Source organism: Neovison vison, chromosome 4 (genome assembly GCF_020171115.1).
Source record: "Neovison vison isolate M4711 chromosome 4, ASM_NN_V1, whole genome shotgun sequence".
NCBI classification, from domain to species: Eukaryota; Metazoa; Chordata; class Mammalia; order Carnivora; family Mustelidae; genus Neogale; species Neogale vison.
In genome coordinates, this window is record NC_058094.1 from 181,870,001 (window position 1) to 181,891,855 (window position 21,855).

General features: G+C 44.3%; 1 protein-coding gene across 2 annotated transcripts in view; it reads left to right on the forward strand.

The window, feature by feature from the left end:
• Positions 1-21,855, forward strand: part of SNX10 (sorting nexin 10) — a 72,504-nt gene that overhangs the window by 9,944 nt on the left and 40,705 nt on the right. Inside the window, exon 2 of one of the 2 annotated variants that reach the window (XM_044246259.1) lies at positions 9,114-9,177. The exons of the other annotated variant lie outside the window; for it this stretch is intronic. The gene's annotated coding sequence lies outside the window, so the exon portion shown is untranslated. The remainder of the gene's footprint in view (positions 1-9,113; positions 9,178-21,855) is intronic. 2 annotated transcript variants of the gene reach the window in all.

Consider the following 21,855-nt stretch of genomic DNA (forward strand, 5'->3'; position numbering starts at 1 on the left):
TCTGCTAAGTGTTTGGGTTAGAAAGCATGAATGATTTGGACAAGGTCTCTGCCCTCATGGGACCTTTGAGAGGACAGATAATAAGCAACAAAATAGATTAATAGAAAGAATAATACAGACTGTGATAAATTCTCAGGAGAAAATAAAAAAGTAGAGAATTACTGGGGGGGGGTGGGTTGCTCTCGTGCGTTGTCAGGGGAGACTCCTCCGAGGAGATGGCATTTATTTATTTATTATTACTTTTTAAAAGATTTTGTTTGTTTATTTGGGAGGGAGAAAGAGAGAGAGTGTGAGAGCATGAGCAGGGGGAGGAGCAGAGGGAGAGGGAGAAGCAGACTGTCTCCCTGCTGCAGGGAGCCCTATGCAGGGCTTGATCCCAGGACTCCAGAATCATGACCTGAGCTGAAGGCAGACGCTTAACCGACTGAGCCACCCAGGCGCCCCTCTTGGGAACTTTCACATCTCTTCTTTTTCAGTTAAATTTGTGAGGTTATATAGGCATACTCTAGAACATGGAATTCTGTCCTTTGGTGAGAACATTGGCATGGGCATTTGAAGATGAGTCACTGTTTAATTGGATCACTGTGTGACCCACTTAAATAAATACTGTTTTTTGAATGGAAAAGTTATTATTCGCTTTCTTTTGAAATTATTTAGAAATGACTTTGGAGACGTCCTTTAAGATTTTAACGCATGTGGATATGGTCCTTTTGTTAAGAGAGGCGGTATAGGGAAGAGGCGAGCACAGTTTCTGGCATTTGGGAGCCCTTGGTTTGAGTCTGGACTACATGGCATGGCTTGGGGTGGTCATTTATCCTCTCTGGGTACTGGTATCCTCCGCTGTAAAATGAGACAGATAAGTTGCCTGCCTCACCAACTGTCACAGGATGGTGCTTTCTAGACTGCAGAATGTTAGAAAATAAAAGTTACTCTAAAAAACTTAAATTCCGTGTGTGCATTTTGGCGAATAGCACTTACGGCTACGATGTAACTCATGACCGTAGGAGATAATTTGTCGCTGCTTATGGATGTTTGGCTTCTGGAATAATCCAGAGGAGAATATTTTTGTAACTTTGCAGTAGGAATGGGCTTTCTAAGTATGGGTCAAAACTTAGAAGCCGTAAGGAAACAATCGATAAAATTCATGACCTAAAAACAGTTGGCATAACAGAACCCCTGTGAGTAAAGTAAAAGACAGTTTACAAATCAGAAAAATATATTTGCATTTCATGTTATATATTAAGGATTAATTTTCCCAATATACAAAATTCCTACAAGTCATTAAGGAAAAGAACACACTTACTATAGGAAAATGGTCAAAGGATATGAACAAACAATCCATAGGAAATAATTTAGTGGCTCCTAATGCATTAAAAATGCTGACATCACATGTAGTTTTTAAAAATATGATTAAATTGCACTGAAATATTACCACATTTCACCTATCTGGGCTTGACAAAGATAAAAACATTTTGAAAACCATCCATGTTAGGGAGTCTACGGGAAAACAGAACTCATACATACACACTTGGTGATGGTGTCTTAGTTTCCTACAAGGGCCACCTTGTCAGAGTTAATAATTCACGTGGTCGGGCTTGATTCAGAAATTCACTTTAAGAAATTTGCCCTTCAGAGACATTCACGGTATGCACTGTGTTTATAACAGTAAGAGTGTCTATCAGTGTGAGCTGGTGAACATAAATTATAGTACATTTACACAAGGGAGTAGTACACAGCCACAAAAAGAGAACAGGGATGCTCTGTGGACAGCTGGGGAGCAGTCTACATTGTTAAGTAAAGAGTGAGGTGTAGAAAGGACATATGTGAGTCTTCCATTTACAGGAAAGGAAGAGGGGAAGTAAATATATGTATGTGCTTGCATATACACAGAAGGAAGGATTCTAAGATCCTTAGATCTTAGAAGGATTCTAAGATTCTGGAAGGATTCTAAGAAATGACTAAGAGGTAGGAGAAAGAGGGAGAGTTTTTATAATTCTATACCTTTTTGTATTTTTTTGTTGTGAAGTGTTATATTTTAAGAATTAATATTAAATATGAAACCAAAAATGGACAATAAAACAGTATTTGAGATAGGGATCGAGCCTACCTATAGATTCATTAATGCTGTGTTTGATACTCAGATTATTAAATGACTTAAGGTGTCCACTGCTATCACAGTTTGGGGCTATAAAAAGGGGAGACATTCTTTCAAAGAGCTCTTGGCCATTTGGGGCACACTACAATCAGAGACCAGTGGAAGGACCATATAATCAAGCATTCAGAGCTGGTGTAGCTGAAGTCTGATGGGGATTCAGTTCCATATTGGTCAGGGGAACACTAGGTTCAAGACATACTTAGAAAGATTGTGGTAGAGTAATGGCCTCAAAGATGTCCCATGTTCAAATCCCCAGAACCCGTGAATATTTCCTTGCATTCAAGGGATGGATGTGATTAAGTTAAGGGTCTTGAGATGTGATTATCCTAGGTTTTCTAGGGGGGCCCAGTCTAATCTCATGGGACCTTAAAAGCAGAGAACCATTCCTGGCTGTGGTCAGAGGACGATGTGCCCATAAAAGAAGGATCAGAGATATGGTATGTGGCTGGCTTGGAAGATGAAGAAAGGGGCTGGGAGCCAGGAATGCCAGCAGCCTCTAGAAGCTGGAAAAGGCAAGGGAGCAGTCTCTTCTTTGGAGCCCCCAGACTTGCATTTGCCTTGATTTTAGCCAAGAGAGATTGGTGTTGGATTTCTGACCTACAGAGCCGAACAGTAATAGATCTGTGTTGTTTTAAGCCACAAAACTGATGACAATTTGTTACAACAGCTCTAGGAAATGATCAGCGAGATAATGGAGAAAGAACCCTGAAGCTTGCTCTCATGGGCTTTCTAATTTAGAAGGGAACTGATGACAAGAATCTAATCAATAGTCATGCCAAGCCAATGTGGAAAGTGGCAGGAAGATTGCAAGGAGCTGTCCACAAAGGAGTTGGGAAAGGCTTGGGGAGGAGACGCTGGCTGGGTTTGTGCCGTGAGAGGCAGTGCAGCTTGCTGGTTGGGAAGAAGGACTCTGGTACTGACTGTGGGCTTGAATCTTGTCTCTCCCTCTTCCTAGTATGGGGCCTGGAGAAAGTCAATCTCTGTGTGCCTCAGTTCTAATCTGTAAAGTGGGGATGCTAATAATGGCTCTTCAAAGGGCTGTTGTGCAGAGTCAGTAAGTTAAAGTGTATCGAGTGCTTGGGGTAGTTCCTGGCCATCCCAAGGGTGTGGAAGTGTTGGCTATTGATATTTTGCCCTAATGGATGGGTAAGGCAGAGGCAGTTAGTAATGGTGGAGCATCTGAGGACAGCAAGCTCAGTTGAATGGTGGGAGCAATGATGGGGAGAAAGAGCAGAAAATAAGGCTGTTCAGGAGTACAGAGCCAGATGATGGTGACCTGGGGACCTGGACTGAAGAGCCTCCACCTAGTGCCCCAGAGGATTCAGCAGGAAGGATGACTTGAATAGAGCAAGGGTGCTGATCACATTTCTTTAAGTGGGGAGGTGGGTTTGGTTTCTGACTTTCCTAAGTCCAGAGTCATCTTCCCACTTGCCTGTCTTTTCTGTCCCCTCACAATGAGCGGCATGACCTCTAACCAAGATGAGCATCTTCATCCCCCTCAGCGCTCCCTCTACTGCCCTGCAGGATTTGGGTGCGGGGTCTCCCACCTAGGATCTCATCAGGGTTCAGGGTCTCTAGAGAACACTGGTATCAATTGTTGGCTTTCCTGTATGGATCCTCACAGTCACCTACTTCTTCAAAGCCAGCTTTCAGCCTCTTCTGTGTCCCTGTAGGCCGAGGAGCAGAAACCTGACCCCTATGGCCTCAACAGGTCCCTACAGGCTAATGGCTGAGCCCAGGGGTGAGCCTGGGCCTACCCCTGCTGTCTTTCAGAAGTCCAGTTCCTTTTGGCCTTTTGGGGTCTGTGTCCTCTCAACATGTAGAGCTGGTTCTTGAGCAGATGAGCCACCAGAACCTTTCGGAGTTCTTGGAGAGAATGATCCTGAGGAGGAGCGTTGTAAGTAGAAATGGGAATCTGAATTTTCCAGGCCAGCTGCCTGGTCCCTGCTTTTTTGGAAATCCTCCTCAGCTCCAATTCCTCTTGCTAACTCTGGGATACCCAGGGCCTCCCAGGGAGCTGTCCCTGAAATACGGGGTCCCCAGCGTGTCTTTCCTTCCCCACCCCTGAGTACTCTGTGCTCTTGACTCCTCTCCTCCTTCTGCCTCTCCTCTCACTTTTGTTTTGTTCACTCCCTAAAAATTTCGATGCTAGAGTGTCCGTCTTTCAAGGCCTCTTCTCTGCTACCTTCTCTGATAAGTGGACTTTTGCAAAGGGACAGGTAGGTGCTAACGAGTGGATTTTTTTTTTAAATTTTATTTATTTATTAATAAATAAATATTTATTTATTTATTTATTTATTTATTTGACAGAGAGAGATCACAAGTAGGCAGAGAGGCAGGCAGAGAGAGAGAGAGAGAGGGAAAGCAGGCTCTCCACTCAGCAAAGAGCCCGTTGTGGGACTCGATCCCAGGACCCTGGGATCATGACCTGAGCCGAAGGCAGCGGCTTAACCCACTGAGCCACCCAGGTGCCCACGAGTGGATTTTTTATGATCATGTGAGGAAATGCCCAGGCCCGCTTGTCCTTGGACAAGTCATCACCTCCATTCGGTCTCTCTTCTTCTCTGAGAAACAGAGACCATAGCACTTTCCCTACCTCAGAGGATTGTGTGACTAGGATATCACTCATTCATTTATTGATTCATTCATCTGCTGCATAGTTCTTGAGTCCCTATGCAGTGGTGTGAAAAAGCGGGCACGATACCCGCCCTGCTCTTGTGGAGACAAGTCACAAACAAGAGACAGTAGTATATGTGCTGACAGCTTATGGGTACAGGGTGATGTCCGTGACAAGACCAAGTCGTCATTGTACACGGTGGCGTTCAGGTTAGCCGGACAGAGGCTTTCTGGTAAAGCGGCGGTCGGGGCTTCAGGTCTCCTGGGTTTCTGGGTGGGGGTGGGGACACATCTGTGAGCGCTTTGCTCCTCCTTTCCCTCCATCCCACAGTGGAGGTTCTCTTTTCCTCTGCCAGAGCTTCAGCTTGTGTCTGGGTGGTGGTTGGACAGGCGCCTGGCGTTTCCCGTCACTGCCTTCTCAGAACCAGGCCAGGAGGAACGGTGAGCGTGCAGGTGGGCTCCCTCCTTCCCAGTCCTGTGTGCAGGAAAGGAGGGAGAAACTGGGCTTTTGCAGCAAAGGATGAAAGCTTTGGCCCCTGTTGACTTTATTATATTTACCAGGAGGAATAGCTAGAGATTTAGGACCGTCATGATAAAGCAGTTTGAGCCGCTTAGAGTGATCTGAGGAGACTCAAGATGATAATGGTCGTAAGTAGAGCTGGCTCTGGGCTACTTCATTCAAAGTAGAGGCTACACGTAGGCTCGTGCAGGGCCTTGAGAGCTTGGAGCAACTCCTTCCGCAGGTGGTAGCCAACTTGGGAAACAGAACCTTTTTTTTTTCTTTTTTACATGGTGCTGCCTTTTGGGGAAGGGCCAAGTGTTTATGTGAAGAAGATCCACGAAGCCTGCATAGGAATCAAGATGTAGAAGTTAACTGGCAAAAGGGGGAAGATGCTAGTTGTGTGTGAGTGTGCATGTGCGTGCACGTGTGTGTATGTGTGTTCACAGAAGAGGCATGAAGGGACATCTTTGTGTGCAACAATTTGGGAATCCTGCAGTTTCTCTTTCTCAGTCCTTCCTGTGTGGCTAACTAGGAAACCACTTAGCAGATATCTGATCATTAAAAAAATTTTTTGTTGTTGTTGTAGTAAGAATACTTAATATGAGATCTGCCCTCTTAACAATCCCCCTCCCCTTTTTTTTTAAAGTAGGCTCCACAGCCAGCATGGAGCCCAACACGGGACTTGAACTCATAACCCTGAGCTCAAGACCTGAGCTGAGATTAAGAGTTGGACACTTAACCGACTGAGCCACCTGGGCGCCCCTTAACAAGTTTTTAAGCATGCAGTGTGGGATTGTTACTGATGAGTACTGTATTAGATAGTAGCTCTCTAGACTGGTTCTTCTAGAAGATACGTGATTGCGTTAGAACCTGTAAACTGATGTCTTTCCTCTGTGAGGCTGTTGTTTCACTTACCTACTGTACTTTTCTTGGCTAAGAGGTTGTGTGGCTGGGTTCTCCAGGATTGTTCTGCCAGGCCGGGGAGGCCTGCTATATCCGTGATGCTCTGAAAAGAATATTCAGAAGGAATTCTATACCTATAAAGATTGCATGTTAAAAAAGGGTTAGATTGTGTAGTGCTTTCATGAATTTGGGGCTTTGCCAAGGTCGTATGGCTACTGTCCTCCCCCACTCCATCTTTCCTGAGCATTTGTGTAACAAAACCGCCTGCCTGGAGTGTCTCCACCGCCCCTCTCCTCTCAGAGCTCAGTGTTCACCTGCAGTATAAAAAAGAAAAACACTGCAAAGTTGGAGCTGTCATCAGACTGATAATCAGACCCCAAGTCCTTTAAAAACCCAATTTTTTGACAGATAGCAAATGTAGTTTTCTTTTTAAAAGTTACTCCTTTTTTGTCTTGTTGGACTAAAATGCTTACTGTGGATATGTTTTAAAAAATACAGTCCTTTCTCAAATACTATCTTTTTTTTTTTAAATAAGGCTGCAATTTTTTTTTTAAGATTTTATTTATTTATTTGACAGACAGAGATCACAAGTAGGCAGAGAAGCAGGCAGAGAGAGAGAAGGAAGCAGTCAGAGAGAGAGGAGGAAGCAGACTCCCTGCTGAGCAGAGAACCCGATGCGGGGCTCGATCCCAGGACCCTGGGATCATGACCCTAGCTGAAGATAGAGGCTTTAACCCACTGAGCCATCTAGTAGGATGAAGCTCTACTGATTGAGCCAGCCAGGCACCCCAAATATAGTCCATTCTTGTGAAGGACTCAGTCCTTCTACTGTTTCACATTTTGTTATTATGAGTGGCTATAACTAGGATGGTGCTAGGGCTTGCTTAAAAGATTTTGCCTAGGGTCACCTGGCTTGCTCCGTTGATCAAGCATGTCTCCTGATGTTGGGGTTGTGAGTTCAAACCCTACATTGGGGGAAGAGATTACTTAAAATCTTAAAAAAATTTCTGGGGTGCTTGGCTTACCCAGTTGGTGGAGCATGTGACTCTTGACCTTGGGGTTATGAGTTTGGGCTCCATGTTGGGCATCGTGCCTACTGGAAAAAAAAAAAGAGATTTTGCTCTGAAACCCTTGGGATTTTCCTTGTGACAGTGACTTGTGAAGAAGTGCCGAGATTTAATAACTATTTTTTGTTGTGAATATAGTTTCCTTTATTTCCCGTTGCTTTCAGTTTCATAGCTGAGTGTTAAGAAAATAGCCTGTGAACACCATGTGATTCTGCTTCAAGTGTTTTGAGAAAACAGATATTCAGGAAAGGGACTTAGAAAGCAGATTAAAATAGCAGAAAAAAGAATCAAAACAGCAAGGCGGGGTGGGTGGGGGGAGCTCCTCTCTGGCTCAGACGGTGGAGCATGAGACTCTTGATCTCGGGGTTGTGAGTTCAAGCCACACACTGGGTGTAGAGATTACTTAAAAATAAAATATTTAGAAAAAATTGTTTAATTAAAAAAAAAAGGAACTGAAACAGAAATAAGCCATATGTAGTGGAAAGAATGAACCAGAATGAATCAGAAACATGATTTATTATTCATGATGTCGAGTCCAGCTCTTGTACTACCCTCTTTCAAATGGGAAGATGGTACTGTGTCTCACCCCTGGGAGCTTTTGTGTTTGCGGTCTTTTTCCAGCTCTCCCAAGATTGTTATCTTGCCCCTGAGAATGGGCAGGTAGCATTGTGGTGCCTACACCTGGATGTCCACTGGGCTGCCTGTCCTTGGTGCAGTGCCCAAGTGGCTGGCTGATTTCTGAGTCCTGTCTTTCTCTGTTATTCATGCAGTTGGTGCAGATGTGGATGGAGAACCCATTGTGTGCCTGGTACTGTGGTAAGAGGTCAGATCCAAAGTAAACGAGCACGGTGAGGAGCTGTGCTATCCCTGAGCTTCCCGTTTGGTGGGGAGACAGACACGGATTCACTATTGACACAAGTAAGGGTAAAAATGTCAATGGAATCAGAACTGTAAAGGAAGGTGATAGTGCAAGGGAAGTGTGACTAGGGATCTGTCTTTGCTGGAGGGAGTTAGGGAAGCTCCTCTGGGTTAGTGAGATGGGGATCAAGATTGGACGAGTGAGGAGAGATTAACTAAACAGGCCTGAATTCCAGCATTGTCCTTGGACCATTTGGTGACCTTGTGATGACCTTGAGCAAGCGACTTCACCTCTCTAAGCCTTCAGTGTCTTCCTCTATAAAATGGGTGGTTGTGGGAATTCAGTGAGGCGGTGTGCATACCATACTCCGCACATTGCCAGCACATAGCTGACACTCAGAAACAGGAGCTCTTCTGATTACTGCTGGTGTTTTCTGTTCATTTGGAAACTTTGAAAAGATAGTTGTTTAAACCTTTTTTTTTTTTTTCTTTTATCTGGTTAGCAAGAGCTACTACATACATGAGGATACCTAACTTGGAAAATAAAAGCCCTAAAGGGAGATTTATCGATGGTCTTCAATGAGGCCAAGTGTCCTTGGCATCTAAGACGTGGGAAAGGCTCAAACAACACCGCGCTTGTGTGAAGTCACGTTCAGGATGAGGCTGCCTTGGAAGCAGTTGTCGTGTACTAGGATTCTAAGACACAGTATTTTTAGATCACATCTCCTACATTTCTGTTTCTCATGGCAGTCAGTCATGAGTAGCTAGGCTAATGAGTACTTTCTGTACCAATACTGTATTCTATTTGCCCAGTGATTTTTGCTGCTGCATTTTCAGTTTTACATGGATATTTCTTACAGCTAAAGGGCTGGTGGTCCCTGTGCATCCTTGGAGAAGGGCAAGTTTTGCTTTTCTTTCTGTGCTCTGGGACGTATACATGCCCATGTATAGGCATACAATCCAGCTTTTTACTGAAAGATTAACAATTTTTTGTATCTTTCATTGTTCTTAGATTTTGAAGAAAAAGGAACCACGGATTCAGCCAGTGGTCACACTTAAGTTTTATTGCATGCTTGGTAAGTGCTTTGAGTGCATTACGTTCCTGATTTAATCCTCACCCTATGAAATAGGCACTATTAAGAATCCTATATTCCCCCCTGCGAGAAAGTGGAGGACCAGAGAAGTTAGGTCACTTGTCCAAGTTCACATAGCCATGAGTGTCATAGTTGGAATTTGAACCCAGATGTGAATGGCTCCAAATCTGAGCTCCAAACACTTCCATCCTGCCTTTTGGGCTAGTTATTTATTTATTTTTTAAAAAGATTTTTGTTTATTTATTTGATAGACAGAGAGAGATCACAAGTAGGCAGAGAGGCAGGAAGAGAGAGAGGGGGAAGCAGGCTCCGCGCCGAGCAGAGAGCCTGATGTGGGGCTCGATTCCAGGACCCTGAGATTATGACCAGAGCCAAAGGCAGAGGCCCAAACCACTGAGCCACCCAGGCGCCCCCTTTTGGGCTAGTTATTGAAGATTTTCAAACCCCTGTGTCAGGAGGGTAATATATGTCAGAAGATTAATTAGACTTATACAGTCATGAGAAAGGCTTATGACAAACATCCGTGGCCTCTGAAGAGCATGGGGAAGCTTGTTGAATTTAGATTTATTCACTGAGTCAGTGGAAGTGGATATTGTCGTGATGTCCTTCTGGATTAGTTTCCTGATTGTTATAAACCTTGGTTTTACAGAACGGGTCTTACGGAGCACTAATGTATATCAACCAAAAATTAAAGATGCTTATGAGTATTAGGAATTTCTACTTAAAATAACATTTTTCCTTCTTCTGCATTCTTTCCTATCTGTATCACAATTCCTATGTTAATAGCTTTAGTATCTTCTGGTCAACTATTGTTTGTTGCCTTAAAGCTCTTTGAGAACTGCTTCCTGTCCACTTGGAAGCAAGGGAAGGATGAATTAGAGATAATGTACTCAGAAATAGGTGTAGGCAGTATGGGTGGAGTTGGAAAGGCTATCCCGGAGACCTTTGGCCGCTGCAGCTGCTGGCTGTCAGCGCCTGATACCAGCGCTGACTTCCATGGAGCCTGTCTGGGCCCAGCCGAACTGGCTTCCAAACCTGGTCGCCTGTGCTCATGGTTCCTGTTTTATTTTTATGGTAATGCGAATTCTGCCTCAGAAATTACGCATTGTTTTTGACGGGTCAGAACTGGATACAAATACAGCCTGATGTGTCCGCTAAGGGAGGGAGAAATATCAAACAGTGCTGGGGCTGGGGGTTGGGGGGTGGGGGAGTGGGGGCGGAGAGGAAGTGGAGTCGTCTCTTCCCAGGCTTTGTTTCCTTTCCTAGTATTGGTTTTTCCTGACTCTGCAGAGGAGGAGTAAAGATGCCTGGGGGCTCCAGGTTATTTTACACATTTGTATATTCTCTATGCATTTAACACATCTGTTTTATCTGTGTTTTCAAACCACAAAAGTAATGTACTTTAAAAAATAAGAGTTGTTGATGACCCAGGAGTGTATAAAGTAGAAAAAAGAATTGCTCAGTTGGGGGCGCCTGGGTGGCTCAGTGGGTTGGGCCGCTGCCTTCAGCTCGGGTCATGATTTCAGGGTCCTGGGATCGAGTCCCCCGTCGGGCTCTCTGCTCAGCAGGGGGCCTGCTTCCTCCTCTCTCTCTCTCTGCCTGCCTCTCTGCCTACTTGTGATCTCTCTCTGTCAAATAAATAAATTAAAAAAAAAAAAAAAAAGAATTGCTCAGTTGGATTCACTTTGGCACACATGCTCTGGAATGCTTTTCAGTGCACGAAGCGTACCCGCATGTATATTGTTAAAGAACAAAAATTCAACCGATCAGCATCCCAGCTAGCAAGTAGAGAGATGCTCTTGGGAGCTGTACAAAGTGGAAGGTTTTTATAGGAAGAAGAATGGGGCAGGGAAGTTATTAGCCAAAAAAAAAAAAAAATCTTCAGGCAAGGTCATTTTCCCTTGGGAAGAGTAGGGGTATGACCAGCAGATTACCTCACTGTCCTTTGGGTGGGGGTCTTGGGGGAGTGGGATGAAGAGGGTCCATGTGACAGATTATTGTATTGGTACTGACCAGATAATTTCTGACTGACCTGTGAAGACTACATTTCTGGGGGAGCTTTAAACTGCATTTAGGTTAGGTATAAAGCCCCGGTTTGCTGGCATGGTCTGGCATATGTGACTCCATTTTGGGCCTTTCATTTTCTTTGTGACAATGGACACACCCCAGCAATGGAATCACCACATGTTGTTCTGCAAGTCGCCGTTCCCACTTTGTGCGTCATGAATAGCACTTACAGATTCTGCTCTCCCTTTTTTGAACAACTGCAAGGTATTCCACGAATGTGTCTTACTTTATTTAATCGTTCCCTTACTAGTGGGTGTTCGGGTTGTCTCGGCGTCTCTAGTTATAAACATGGTCCCAGGTGAGCAGCCTCACAGATGTGGCTTTGCACTTGGGTGCTCGTCTTTCTCTGGGATCCCTTCTTAGAAGTGGGGATGCTGGGTTGGAGGAGGTGTTGATGAGGGAGCAGGAGGCTGGCTGAGGACAAAGCAAAAGCTGGCGCCTTGCACCCTCCTCTCCACCTGCTCCCCTCAGTAATATGTGTCACATTCCTCAGGCACCCCTGGCTGTCCTAAAAGAAAAACAAATAGTTAACTTGCAGAGATCACAGTCCTGCAAGACAGGAGTCTCCCTTGGTTTACCAATGTCCTAGAGATTTACAACAAAGGAGCTATCTAACAATAGCACAATTTCCAGAGGCAAATAACTCAGTTCCTCAAGCCCTAAATAAAGTTAAATTTCTTCTAAACCCAAATCTCACTAACAAGGACACTTGATAGGAGAAATATGAAACTTTATCTCTAAAGATCTCACTATCTCACTATCTCCAAGATAGTGTCGAGAATCATTCCCAAGCATATGGCCCACTGATATACATCTAAAGGGTCTCACAAGAAGATTTTTACTACTAGTAATGAATAACCTTTCTCCCAACAATAGCTAGCCCCTCAAGGTCCTGGAGACCTTGCTTCCAAAATTCCTTAGAGACTAACATCACCCCCTTTACCTCACCTTCCCCCAACCGCAGGGTACATAACCTGCCATACCTCACAACCTGGCACAGCATCTCCGTCTGCCCACGGGTCTTGTCCCCATGCTCTAATAAACCACCTTTTTGCACCAAAGACGTTTTAAGAAATCTTAGCCGTCGGCTTCCAACCTCACCTAGGTTCAAGAACTTCATCAGTGTGAGCATGAGACTTTGGAGTCAGTAAGCCTGTATTCAGGTCAGAGCACTGCTCCAGCTCACCCGGAGTCATGTCTTATGTGCCCATGGGGCAAGCGGAGCAGTGCCAGCCCGGAGCCACGGGACAGAGCTAGTTCATGGACATGATAATTCTCCCAGCTAGCTTACCCTTTTCAAATGTGTGAAGGTAACAATTTATCCCTGTTGAAATCTTGACTTTTGCTTCAGTCCAGATGTATTCCCGGAGAACTTGAGTCTGTCAAGTCTGCTCCTAGAACAAAGGCAGTTTGGGTTTTCTTTCCCACTCCCCAACCACCTGCATCTGTTTGCCCTTCTAGTATTTTGTTAATCTTTGGACTTGAAATAGCTGACAAGATCACAAGATCAGCGTTGACTGAAAAACAATCCCTCTGGCTTTAATTTGGTCAGTTTTGTGAGGCCTTGCCCCTGAGTCCTTTCCTAGCCAGACTCCCCAGGCCAAGACTCCTTTCTAGGTGGACCTGAGCCCCATGAGGTCACGGATCCAACAGTGACAGCTGGCTCAGGTTTCTGGAGCAGGACATGAACCACGTACTGGGAGTGAGCAAGGGCAGCTGACCGCTGGGCACCCTAGTAACTATGCTGTCCTCTACCTCTCTGTGTTCAGCCACAGCTTATGTTAAGGGGCTGAACAAATCACTTCGCCTTGTAATTTACCAGGTTTTAACATGGGGCTCTGACAAGGCTTAGGGCAGGGGTTATTTCTGTCTGACGCATTGCTCACGTCACTCTGCCTCTGCTTTATCTCCCATCTTCTCCCTGCTTGGCACCCCCATGGCAGAGGGCACTGGGTGATCTGATCCTGCCCCTTTCCCATGGAGCCAAACAAGCCCTTTGAATCCTTACTTTCACAGGTCAGAGAACATTTCTTTGGGATCTTTCACTTAGTCCTGAGGTCCCTCCCCTTGACAATGAGGAATGACTGTGTTGGTCTCCTACAATTTGGGAGGCCTTGAGACTGAAGTGATTACTGTTTAACCTTCTAGATTCCCATGAAGAAAGGAACTAGAGTAGCACTTACAGATTCCCCCAAATGATCTTTTCCAATGATTGATGAGAATAAGAATCTGAACCAGAATGACCTAAGGGCTTCTTTAGATGGCTTGCCAGTCCTTTCCTCCTTTTCTTTCTGAAGCCATGTTAGAGCGAAAGGTTTGTTTGGGGATCTGACTTTTAATTTGTTTCTATAAAAGTTTTCCTAAGAAAAATTTAGATCTCACTGATTTGTGTATAACTTCACAGTACGGAGGTATAAAGATGGCAATTTATTGGCTCACATTTGATGTACTGTGAAAAAAATTTTGAGATTTTTTTTTTTTTTTTTTAAAGATTTTATTTATTTATTTGACAGAGAGAGATCACAAGTAGGCAGAGAGAGAGAGGAGGAAGCAGGCTCCCCGCCGAGCAGAGAGCCCGACGCGGGACCCGATCCCAGGACCCCGAGACCACGACCCGAGCCGAAGGCAGCGGCCCAACCCACTGAGCCACCCAGGCGATTTTTGGGTGGCTCAGTCAGTTCAATGTCCGGCTCAGATCAGGATCTCAGGGTCGTGACACTGAGCCCCGTGTCTCATTTGTGCTGAACATGGAGCCTGCTTAAGATTCTCTCTCTCCCTCTGCTTCTGCCCCTTCCCACACATGCTCTCTCTCTCTCTCTCTCTAAAAAGAAAAAGAGAGAGAGATTTTAAGAATATGTGTAATCTTTTCAAACTAATACTGCATTGAAGATAAGTGCCAGTAGGTTGGGGTGCCGACACTCAACTCCATGGACAGTACGGTGGGTTGTACCATCAAGTTCACGGTAAGACCTTGAACACATTAGCTATTTCTGTACCTTTTAGCTCTTCCACCTTCAGATTTAGGAGAACTAAATAGGCTGGTTAAGAAAACAGAATGAACATATGCCTCTAACTGTTCACTGCCTTGTGAAAGACGGAGGCATTTTACATATCAAACAAGGCAGCCGGTGGCCCTGGACCAGGTAACAGGAAGCTGCGTGTCTGACCCCATCTTTCCTCTGGGGCCTTACTGTCTACCACCCCACTCGGTCCCAGCCACAGTGAACCACTTCCTGTTCCCACCTTTGGGCCTTGCGGCCTGTAATCACACGTTCCCTCCGCTTGGAGTCACCCTCTGCCATCTTAACCTCCGGCATGAAGGCGGTGGGACAGAAGGTTGAAGGGACGACCCACACAGACACTGGAGCCACACTCTCTGGGTTCAGATCCCAATTCTGTCACTTCGTAGCTTTATGACCCTTGCCAAATTACTTGTGAATTTCTTGGTATCCCTGTTTTCTTGACTGTAAAGTGGGGAATCACATTCTTGCTTACCTCATAGGATTTTTTTTTTTTGAAAATTTAATTTATTTATTAGAGAGAGAGAGCACGTGGGAGCCAGGGGAGAGGCAGAGGGAGAGGGAGAAGGAAGCTCCCTGATGAGCAGGGAGCCCCAGGTGACCCAGCGCTCTACCTCGGGACTCCCAAATCATGATTAGAGCTGAAGACAGATGCTTAGTTGACTGAGCTGCCCAGGTGCCCCTCATAGGATTTCTTTGAGGATCTATGCCAAATTCATAGAATGGTGACTCTGTCAGAAGCACTCTGTTTGTTGGCTATTATTATGATCGTCTTTAGAGGTCCAGCCTATTCTGTAAACCTGTGACCATTAACCATGATGGGATTTGGGGCCTGCAGACCTAGGTTTGAATCTAAACCCTGCCATATATGAGTTGGGTGACCTTAGATGGTTATTTAACTCCTTCAAATGTCGTTTTCCCCATCAGAAGCACAGTATATCATATAGTTGCCAGGTGAGTCTCGTGTGAACAGTGTGTGAAGTGCCTGGTTTAGGACTTGAGGACTGGAAGACACATAAGGAGGGTTAGTCCCCGCCCCGCCTCACCCCACCCAGCCCCACCTCACCCTGCCCCCACCGCCCCCAATACTCTGTTCATCTCCTGATGCCCTGTACTTGCTTGGTCGCATCTCCCTCATTAAACTATATATTTCTTAGTTTTCTTTGTACATAATATGCCTTTATTCTTTTATTTATTCAGTGATTTTCTCATTCATTGGTTCACTCAGTCAATTTGTTCATTCATGCATGTTCCTTCTCTTTTGTTTATTCAAAAGTCTACTAAGTGTGTTGGGCCCTGGGAATCTATGTTATTCCAGCTCGAGTTCAGGAGAGAAATGACAAGATCCTGAACTAGTCCAGTGCCAGTGGAGGCCCACAGAAGGGAGTGGACTCAGAAGACATTTAGAGAGAGGCTTGGTGGGGCTTCCTGACCAATTGGATTTGGAAAGGAAGGGAAAGGAAGGAATCAAAGACAGTTTCTGGGATTTCCATCTGAGGCACTGTGTGGATATATTCACGATTAATTATTAAAATGGGCAATACATGAGGTGGGGGAATTGGCAAGGCCACAGACGTGCACAGGAAAAGGTGTCACGTTGCAGCTGGCCTGGATTGGACACAGTAAGTGAGAGCTGCTGATAGGAGGTCTCGATGGAAACGTCGCCTAGGAGGTGACCAGGCTGTCCTCAAAGACAGTTCTGACTCTGGACTTCTTTGCATGTAATAAGAGAGCAGTAGCCAAAACAGAATGAATGCAGAGTGGAAGAGAAGAGGGCTGCCAGTGGCCCTTTTGGGAGAATTGTCCTAATTCAATTAGGACAATTGAAGGGGAAGTGGAAGGGGACAGTGAGTCTGTGGCTTCTGCTGAGAAGCCGTGTGCGGTGTCTCACCAGAGAACTACTCATTCCCCTGCCAGGAACATACTATCCACTGTGTACCTAAGGCCAGCCCTGGGAGTGTCTGCAGAAGGGAGAAAAAGACCCATTCCCCCATTGTGAGCCTCACCATGGAGTGCACTTCCCCAAGACTGCCTTTTCCCTGGCTCTCTCTTGCCTTTCAGGTTCCAATTCAAGTGTCACTTGCTCAGAGATGCCTTCCCAGATCACCCGAACGTGAAGTAGTCCCCACCAAGTACCTGTAGTCACTCTCAATTACATCATCCTGTTGTTTTTTTTCATTATGCTTGCTCATTACCTTGTACATTTATTTGCTTTATTTGTTTCCTGTCTCTTCCCACTATGATGTCAGTGAAACGGGGGACCTGGTGTCTAGTTCAGTGCCCCATCTCTTTTTTTTTTTTTTAAAGATTTTATTTATTTATTTGAGAGAGAGAGACAGTGAGAGAGAGAGCATGAGAGGGGAGAAGGTCAGAGAGCGAAGCAGACTCCCCATGGAGCTGGGAGCCTGATGTGGGACTCGATCCCGGGACTCCAGGATCACGCCCTGAGCCGAAGGCAGTCGTCCAACCAACTGCGCCACCCAGGCGTCCCTAGTGCCCCATCTCTGATGTCTGTGGCAGGGCCTGGTCCTTAATAGGTTGAATGGATTAACCAGGGTTGCCCTTCTACACTGGGATGAGAGGAAGCTGAGCTTGTTTGTTGGGGAAGGAAGCAGTCGGAGTTAGTAAGGGTGAGGGGCAGTTGAACCAGTGTCTCGAAGGAAGTAGGTGAAATAAGATCATGAAGACGGGAGAGTGTGATCCTTTTCTGTGAGACTGAGGGAAGTGAGTGAATATATGGGTAGAGTTCAAGGGGACAGAGAACCAAGATGAAGAGTGTAAATCTGGTGGTCTTACTGTTTTGATGAAGTAGGAAGTAAGAGTTATCAGATGACAGAGGGTAGCAGACCAGGAGGAGATGGGTGACAGGAGGTGAGAGGTGAAGGTCTGAAGATGATGGCATGACTGGAAGATTCCTGAACCCTGGAGGACTCTGCCGAAGCTGGAACTCATATTTGGTGATGGAACCAGTCACAGAAATCCACAGAGAGAGGATTTTTCTTCAGTAGTGGGTGGGGTGAGAAGAAATAGAGGTGACAGGGAAGACGTTGATCTGTGTTTGGAGTTTGACAGAAGTGTGTCAGTGGAACAGGAAATGAGGGGTGCTGGAGGGAGAGTGTCCGAAAGGTTCAAGGAAATGAAGTCCAGAGGGAGAATAGGAAGGGTAGGATGAAAGTTCTGGTGGCTTTTCATTCAAGCAGAAGAGCAAATTGGGTGAGAATGAGGAAGTGAGAAAAGGAAGGGTGGGCTGTGGTAATCAGAGGAGAGTTCTAGTTTTCCATTTTAAAGAGCAGTTCCTGGGTTGCGATCTGGTCACAGGGTGAGCATTGTTGGCAAGAGCTTAGGTCACAGGAACGAATTGCCTAAGGCAAGGCCAGGAGATGTTGGGTCATTACCCAAGAGTGATCAGGAAAAAGTGGGATAGAACAGAGGAGGTTCCTAAAAATGTAGAAAGGAGAAGCAGGAAACCGGAGAGAAGGAAGTCATTCCAGGAAGTGAGCAAGAGGGAGCTGGTCATGGATTCTTAGGTTCTAGGTACTTGTCAGTAGGTTATTGTCTGGAGACTGTAGTGACTGGGGGAATTTGGTTTTATACTGGTCCTTAGAAATGGGAGTTCTGAGGACCTGAGCAGCTTTGACTTGTAAAGGTCACAAGAGAAGGGAAGAGTGGAGAAGCCAGGCTGCAGCCACGGTAGAGCTGTTGAGTGGAGTGTGAGTGTGGGGCATTTGCTGGCTCCAGGAGGAGAGCTCCCAAGGCTAGTGGGAGGAAGGGTTGCAAGAGGGAATGCAGAGCAAGGCTGGGTCACAGCCAAGTAAGGATGAGAGAACCCAGGATGATGCCTGGAGGGCTTTCAGCTTGGCAGACATTGTGATTTGCAGGATGAGGGACCCTGGGGGTATGAATAAAATGGGTCAAGCTCAGAGTTTCAGGTAACACTTAAAAAAAACCAAACAGTTTTATTGAAATTTCTGCATACAACTTGGCCGATTAAGTGTACTATTCACTGGTTTTAGTATATTTGCAGATGTATACAACCATTACCATGGTTAATTTTATTTTTTTTTAATTTAAAAAAATTTTAGAAGGTTTTTAAAAATTTTATCAGAGAGGGAGAGAGAGAGAAAGAGAAAGAGAGCACAAGCTGGGAGAGCAGCAGGCAGAGGGAGAAGCAGGCTGCCCGCTGAGCAAAGGGGCCCTATGTGGATCTCGAGCCCAGGACTCTGGGATCATGATCTAAGTGGAAGGCAGACAAGCCACTGAGCCACGCAGGCATCCATCCCAGCCATAGTCAATTTTAGAAAAATTTTATTAGCTGATTTCACTGCCCTTTAGCTATCACTTCCCTGAATACCTGAACTCCACCCTTCTGCTCTCTACCCACCCAACCCAGTAACCCTAAGCAACCAGTAATCTATTTTCTCTTTTTTTTTTTTTAAGATTTTATTTATTTATTTGACAGAGAGAAATCACAAGTAGATGGAGAGGCAGGAGAGAGAGAGAGAGAGGGAAGCAGGCTCCCTGCTGAGCAGAGAGCCCGATGCGGGACTCGATCCCAGGACCCCGAGATCATGACCTGAGCCGAAGGCAGCGGCTTAACCCACTGAGCCACCCAGGCGCCCCTATTTTCTCTTTTTATAAGAGTTCCTGATTCTGGACTTTGCTATGAATGGACTTGTGTAATATGTGGACTTTTGTGGATCATTTCTAACATGATGTTTTCAAGGTCCATCCAAGTTGTAGTGGGTATTACTACTTCATTCCTTTTTATTGTCAAATAACAATCCATTGTATAGACGTACCACAGTCTGTTTATCCATTTGTCCATTGATGGACATTTGGGTTATTTCCACCTTTTGGCTATTATGAACAATGCCAATATTTATATACTAGTTTCTCTGTGGACATTTTCCTTTCTTTTGGGTATATACTTAGGAGAATTGCTGGGTCAAATGGTGAGTCTGTGTTTAATGGTTTGAGAAATTGCTGGAGTGTTCTGTGAGGTGGCTGCACCCTTTAAAATCCACCAGCAGTGTATGAGGGTTCCGATTTCTCTGTATCCTTGCCTGAATTTGTTACTATTGGACTTTATGATTCTAGCCAGCCTAATGGGAGAGAAGTGAAGTGGTGTCTCATTTTGATTTGGTTTCTTCTGATGACTAATGATATTGAACATATTTTTATGTGCTTATTGGCCACTTCTCTATTTTTCCTGGAGGAATGTCTATTGAGGATCCTTTGCCTGTTTTTGAAATGAGTTACCAGTTATCTGTTATCTTTATTATCAAAGATCATTTTATTATTATATTTATGTATGTAATAAAATATATATTTATTTTATTATTATTTTCCCAGCTTTATTGAGGCACAATTAACAGATAAAATTGTAAGATATTTAAAATGTTAATGTGAAGATTTGAAATACCTTCTTGATGCATCCATTACCTTACTTCTTTTTTTCCCTTTTTCTCTCCTTTTTTTTTTTTGTGAGAATGTTTTACTCCTTTAGAAAATTTCAGTTGTACAAATACAGTATTATCAACTGTAGTCACCATGTTATATGTTAGCTCCTTAAGTTTTTATTTGTTATTATTGAGTTGGATGAGATCTTTGTATATTCTAGCTACATGTTCCTTATCAGATACGTGATTTGCAAATTATTTTCTCCCATTCCATGCATTATCTTTTCACTTTCTAGATGGTATCCTTTGAAGCACAGAAAGTTTTAATTTTTATGAAGTCCAATTTGTCTGTTTTTTCTTTTGTTGCTCATGCTTTTGGTATATCTAAGAATCCTTTGCTATATCCCTGGTCATGAAGATTTACCTCTGTGTTTTTTTTCTAAGAGTTTTGCAGTTTTTGCTTTTACATTTAGGTCTTTGATCCATTCCAAGTTAATTTCTTTTTTCTTTTTTCTTTTTTTTTAAAGATTTTATTTATCCATTTGAGTGAGAGAGAGGGAGCAGAAGCAGGGGGAGAGAGAAAAGCAGACTCCCTGCTGAGCAGGGAACTGGATGCGGGACTCTATCCTGGGATCTTGGGCTCATGACCTGAGATGAAGGCAGATGCTTAACCATCTGAGCCACCCAGTCACCACATTTCAAATTAATTTCTATACATGGTATAAATTAGGTAAAACTCTAGGTTTAATCTTTTGCTTGTGGCTCTTCCCTGGTCCCGAACCATTTGTTGTAAAGACTTTTTTCTCCATTGAATTGTTTTGGCACCCTGTTGAAAATGAGTTGACCATAAAGGTATGGATTTACTTCCGGATTGTTAATTCTTTGCTGTTCATCTGTTTGTTTATCCTTGTGCCACTTGCACACTGTCTTAAGTACTATTGCTTTATAGTAAGCTTTGAAATCAGGAAGTGGGAATCTTTCTACTATGTTCTTCTTTTTCAAGGTTGTTTTGACTAGTCTGGGTCCCTTTCAATTAAAGAGGAATTTTAGAATCAGCTTGTCAGTTTGTACAGAGAAGTCAGCTGAGATTCTGATGAAGACTGCATTGAATCTGTAGATCAGTTTGAACAGAATTGTTCTAACAATGTTGTCTTCCAGTCCATGAACACAGGTAGTTTTTTCCATTTATTTAGATTTTCTCTAATATAGATCTTCTCTAATTTCTTTCAGTGTCCTTTGGTAATTTTAAGAATATACACTTTATATTTATTTTGTTAATTTAATCCTTGGTATTTTATCCTTTTGATGCTGTTGTTCAGGTAGTATTTTGATGGGAAGTTGTGGTAGTAGTTCTGCAAAGCCCCCTTACTAGGTGAAGGGCTAGAGAAAAAAATATCTTCCCAATCGTTGGCAGAAAAGAAGAGCAGAACATTTTCTGCTGTTCTTCAAGGGGCTGTGTTCTCACGTCTTTCATGATTCTGTGACATGGCACTGGGGGATGCATCAACCTCCAAAGAACTCCACACCCCCAAGTACCAGTGGTTTCCCCTCTTTTTCATCCTAATCCAAAATGCTTGGTTTGGGGTGGGGGAGGGGAGTGAATAGCTGTAGATAGCTTTTGGTTAACAGGAATGCAATCTGATTGGATGAATTCACACTAATATTTAAATTACTGACCCCCCCCCCTTTCAAATTTATCTGCTTTTCTAGAAGAGGAAAAGGAGTAGCCCAGACATATTACTATGTAGAAGAACCTTAATAGCATAGAAAAAGGAGGAGACCATTTGGAAAATGTGAAAAATATTCTTGGGTTTGATCTGGAAGGGTAGGGTTGTTTTGGGGAGAGAGGATGTTACAAGTTAGGAAGTCTAGTATTACCTGTGTGTCTGCTCTAGTGCCAGCTTCTCTCCTACATCTGCTTTCAATGGCTTCTTTTCTTCAATTCTGTTTCTTTTGGTCATGTTCTCTGTGCTTCCCCCACCCCTCAGCTGTCCCTCAGGTGGCTGTCCTGAGTTCATATATGATGGGAAATAGAGGTCAGGCCCACCACATGCATGTCTATGTGTCCAGAGTGGCTAAGTTTAAGGTAGTACTTTTCCTAAATAACACCAAAATAGTTGGGAGGCTCAAATTTGATGTGTTGTTTCTTGTTCCTGAATTCTAAACCCCCAATT